Source organism: Lipotes vexillifer, unplaced genomic scaffold, assembly GCF_000442215.2.
Source record: "Lipotes vexillifer unplaced genomic scaffold, Lipotes_vexillifer_v1.1 scaffold342, whole genome shotgun sequence".
Taxonomy (NCBI): Eukaryota; Metazoa; Chordata; class Mammalia; order Artiodactyla; family Lipotidae; genus Lipotes; species Lipotes vexillifer.
In genome coordinates, this window is record NW_006786802.1 from 788,191 (window position 1) to 793,948 (window position 5,758).

Here is a 5,758-nt window from a genome sequence, read left to right on the forward strand (position 1 = left end):
AGCTGTCTGGGCCTGGGCCTGGGAGACCTGCTGTCACATGGGGAACTGGACCCAGTATGGCCAGATCTTCTGATATTTTTCTGAGATGGGACGATTCAGAAATTTTTGTACGAAATTTCCAGATTTTTATTTAGTGGAAACACATTCACCTTTAAGATGAAGCTGTTGAATTAGGCCTAGTGCGGATTAAACAGAACCCTTCTGTAGGCCAAGTTCAGCCTGAGAGCCACCAGTCTGCAAAGATCCTTGATTTATATCACTGCATATGATTTTCAACTTTGTCCTAAACTGCCCTGCCTTTTGAAGACACTGCAGTTTCCTTCCTTTTGTCCGTCTCTTTCCCCAGCATCATCTGTGGCAGCAGTCCTTGTAAATAGATTTTCTGTGCCAGATCATTGCAGCGCTGGAGAGGCTGGTGAGCTTGGGTAGTGGAATCCTCTCCACGGCAGCCTGTTTTTTGGAGGGTCTTAGAGTCCATCTGAGCTTGGGGAAAAGAACCCAGTCCTGCTTTCCCAGCTTTAATAATCACTGACTCTTTGTACTTTCCATCTTTCTGGTGATGTTTGTTTTCTTTGCATATTAATATGTCCCACCGAAGAATGCTTAAATCCAAGAGGGAGCAGGCATGGGGAATGTGTACAGACACATTCATAGTCCTTCTGGCATAATACAGATGAAACCGGAACCCCTTGGGCCTCCTCTGCTTACCCCAGACATCCAGGAGACTTTGGCTCTTTGTTTTCCAAAGATTACAGGATTAGAGTCACTGGTCACCCTGTCCCAGAATATAATCAGCCGCATGGCTGAGCTGGGCTCAATTCTGCGCCAATGGTGAGTGACTGGCAGAGAATTTGGGGCCAGGCCTCTATATGAGTGTGAGTGAGTCTTTATTCCTGCGGTCTCAGAGCCAAGGAAGGCAGCTTTGAATCATAACAAGCTTTTCAAGGCTTTGGACTCTGGCCTTCACTAAATGGAATTCAGAGGTGATGAGTATGAATTTTGACTGATATTTTGAAGCAGCCCTTTCAGCAAACCCACAAAACACCATCAACTTCAATGGGAGTGGTTCTGAAAGTTGAGCGTGCATAGGAATCACCTGGAGGGCTTGGAAACACAGGTTCCTGGCCCCTCTTGCAGATTTTGATTCAAAAGGTCTAGGATAGGACCTATCCTACCTCCGGGAAACTTGCATTTTTGGCCAATTTCTAGGTGATGTTGATGGTACGGTCCAGGGATCACACTTTGAGAACCAGTGCTCTAAGGAATTGGCAAACAGGTGTCTAAAAAAATCAGGAAATGCTTCCCCTTAAAATACCTGCTTGTCTTGCTATTTAGAGGCTGCCAGTCCTAGTGGAAATCAAGTCAGGAAAGCTGGGTTCCAGCCCTGACCCTCTGTTACCAGCTCTGTGGTCTTGGGCAAGACACTTACCTACTCTGAACCTCGGTCTTCCCACCTGGAAACTGAAAATAGTAATTCCAGTCATGCTTCCTTCCCAGGGGTCTGGGGAGATGCCAATGACCTTAGCGGTGCATGTGCTCGAGACCCTCCATTCAGGCATGAGGGACTCTTACTGAGAGTGTGGAACCGTAGGAATTAGTTTTCCAGTCTGTTCTTGTTTTTAACTCTGGGGAGACCTCATCTGTAAGACTATTTTAAGGTGAGAGACCCTCAGAATTTGGGATCTAAAGGTTATTTTCCTGAAGAATGAATCCTTTCTGAGAGAAAACACTGTAACTTCCTCCATCTCCAAGAACACTTTCCAACCTGAGAAATGGGTTTACTTAGTGGAGTAGGTGAAGCCCCCAAAATAATGGCAACTTGTGGATGTTCTAAACAGACAGCATTCCCCTGTTCATGTTGGGGATTCATTTTAAAGATTATAGACATACAAGAAAAGATTGCTGACTTGGAAGATTTAGCATCAAGGAAGAGCTTAAATAGGCCAAGACAATAAGTAGATGTTAAAATGGTGGAGAGCAGGATGGGGTCTCTTCAGGACGACTGGGAATTGCCTTGCTGAGCACACTCCCAAAGCTTCTCCCTAGCCCAGTGGATAGAAATTCTCCCACAATCCACTCTGGATTTCTTTCCTGATTACAAACAAATTTCTTTCACCTGTTGGCCCAGCCCATATCCATACTGGGCAAAACAAGAATGTTTACTCTTATATTGCCCAGGCTTTTTTTGCAATATCAAAGCTAAATCCTGTGCTGAGTTGTCAGTTGACTGTCTGGCAATCTGACAAGGGCTGCAAAAGGATAACAGTCCAGATGAAGAGAGCAACCTGGGACTGTGAGATAAGATGAGCGTCCCACCTTCCCTGTTCCTAGGCATGAAATCCCAGCATCTTCCAAAGAAAGACTAGAGAGACCTTATCATGCAGTTTTAAGCTTTCATCCAGTTTGTTCCTTAACCGGCCAATCGATTATAAGCATAGTGTATGCCTACCATGGGCCATCTGTAAAAAATCTAGAGTCAGATTGATGATAAGTTTAATATCGTCCCTCAGCTCTCAGCTGTGAAGTGGGCAATTTCATCAAAGCAAAGAGGAAAAGAATGTGAGATGACCCCCACTCCATTTCCACCTGCCACCAACAGTCCCACATCCAGTGTCAGCCATTCCTTGAATCAAAGATTAGTGGTGTGATATTGTGCATTCAGAGTGAGCCCAAGACTTCCCAAGGGTCTGATAGAAGTTGAGGCAGGAAGGACTGAGTTGCAAAAATGAAATCATGTCAAGTTGCCGTCAAACGAATGTTTATAGAGCATCAGGTCCAACTTTACAGATGGGGAAACTGAGGTCCACAGATGGGAAAGTACATGTCCAAGTCACTTGGGTTTTAGTAAAAGAATTACAGAACTGAAAGTCAAAGCCAGAAGGGCTTTGAGGTCATCCAACCTATCGACCCATTCAATGGGTACCTATCAGGAGACAGAATTCCCCTCTGCTGCTGGAATACCTCCTGTGACAGAGAACTTACTGCTCTCAGGGCCGTCTCATTACATTTTCCCATAGCGGGGAGCAATAGAAAGACAGTGTTTTCTTTCTGTCTTCCCGTGGCTTCCTATTTCTATCCTTGGGGATATGTGATTAAATCCCAATCTTTCCTTTAATTGCCAGTCCTGTGGATATTTGAGGTCATCTATCATGTTTTCTATAAACATTTTCTTTTTTTGGCCTGTGACGAGCATCCCTTATGCCTCTTGTGATTCACTGTCCAGGCCTCTCACCACCTAAACACTGCCCACATTTATCCGAATCCCTCTTGAAAGTATGATGCCTCAAGCTGAGCACAGTCTTCCTGTGTCTAATTTACATGATTATGTCCTTTGTTCTAAAGACTTCATATCTATTAATTCATCCTAAGATCATATTGACTGCTTTCAGAATAAACCATTTAGGGTTCCTTTGGTTGTAAATGATGAAAATTAAATTCTAACCAGCTTAAGTAAAAGTGGGAATTTAATAGCTCACATAAGCAAAAAATCAGGGATAGAACTTCAGGGATGAATGGCTCAGGCAACATTTGCCGGAGGTAGGTATCTCTGTAAGTATTTGTCCAGCTTTGCAACTGTTGGCTCCATTGCTAAGTGAGGTAAATGACTGCCATGCCCTCTTAGTCCATTCGGGCTGCTATAACAAAATGCCACAGGCCGAGTAGCTTATAAACAACAGAAATTTATTTCTCATAGTTCTGGAGGCTGTAAGTCTGACGTCAGAGTGCCCGCATGGCTGGGTGAGGGATGTCTTCCAGGTCAGACTTCCCATTGTGTTCTCACATGGTGGAAGGGGCTACGGATCTCTCAGGAGCCTCTTTTATAGGATGCTAATCCCATTCATGAGGGTTCCACTGTCATGGCTTAGGCACCTCCCAAAGGCCCCACCTTCTAATACCACCATCTGTCGGGGTTACGATTCCAACATGTGAATTTTGGGAGAACACATTCAGACCACAGCACAGGCCAAGCTTAAATTTCAAAGGACCCAGTACATGGGAATAAAAGAGAGTGGGCCTCTGTATTAGGCTGCTAGGGCTACCGTAACAAAGTACCATAAATCGAGTAGCTTAAACAACAGAAATTGATTGTCTCATGGTTCTGGAGACTAGAAGTCTGAGATCAAAAAGTTGCCAGGGTTGGTTTCTTCTGAAGGCTGTGAGGAAGAAACTGTCCATGCCTCTCGCCCAGCTTCTGGTGGTTTGCTGGAAATATCTGGTGTTCTTTGGCTTGTAAAAACCTCATCCCAGTCTTTCATCTTTACATGGCGTTCCCCTATGTGTGTGTCTGTCTGTGTCCAGATTTCCTCTTTTCATAAGGATGCTAGTCACAGTGTATTAGGAGTCCCGCTTACTGCGGTAAGACCTCATTTTAACTAATCACCTCTGCAACGATCCTGTGCCCCAGTGGGGTCATATTGTCAGGTATTTAGAGTTAGGACTTCAACATATGTATTTTGGGGAGGACACAGTTCAAACCATAACAACCTCTTTCAAAAGAGTACTGCCAAGAACACCCAAGGCTGCATTTCATGGGCTCTAATGAATCACACACCCATCCCTGAACTAATTAATCACAGTGATGCCAGGACAGAGACACATGTCTTTCCCTAGAACCACTGGTGAAGCCAACACAACCTAAACCACAGGGACTGAGGGTGGGGGAGGGGAGGGTCTCGAGGAAAATGAAGGTGCCCTTAGAAGAGGCATTAATGGGTGCTGGATGCACAAAACCGGTAGACATTTACTACACAAGGGAAACTGAGCAAACGCGAAACCATGGCCCAGGACTTGGGCAACAGCTGAGGCTGCAGAAATAGGCAACTTCAAGGATGCGCTTGACTCTTGCCCATTAAAAAGAAATCATTGTGTGTGTTGTCATGAATCAAGCCGGGAAGTTGAGTGGCCAAACTGTTTTCAGTTCTTACAAGGCATCATGGAAGCCGCTTCGGCTCCTGGTAGCTTTGTGTTTTGCATTCATTTCTTTTCATACTGGAAGATTAAAACAATAGCTTCTGGTTATCCTCCCACACATTATTGATTAAAATCCTTGCCTGAAGACCTTCCATCTCACTTTCCAGCGTGGCATGATTTACTTTTCTTTTTACTCCCTGTAACATATGATTAATGCTGATCTCTGGAGTCCCGGTGAGATGAAGCTGGGTGTCAGGTACAATTTGTCAGCTTGGAAGTATAGATTATTTTATGTTTCTCGAACTTTGTGGCCAAGGGAACACAGCTCTTGATGGTTAAATCCATCCACACTTTCCCCTGGGCTATGAAATGCCAGAAACATTAAATAGCCCACTTAATACATAACCTCATTCTGTATGCTTGACTATTTTGTTTTTAATTTTTCTTCCCTTTCCCGGCTGCTCACATGAAATGGGATCAAAGAAAAAAATTATCCTCACTGGATTTTGTTAAAATATTAATAGGTTAGGGTTGACTGGCTAAATTGAATATCTTTGCTGATCTCACTTGCATGTTTAACTTGTGCTTAGGAAAATATGTTTCCTAGGTGATAACCTTTTATGTACCAGCCCGACTTCATTGAAATGCATAGAGATAAAAATATGTCACGCTCAGCGGCTATGCTATTCTTGTGTGGCACTGTGATTATTCAGATGGTAATTGACCCCCACCTGTAGACAGCTCCGATTCTGTAGTCAATCATTTCATTTGATGTTAAAATATGTGAAAGTACAATTATATAATTTACATTACAAATCATGCTGAATGCTAGGGGTCTCTGAACCGC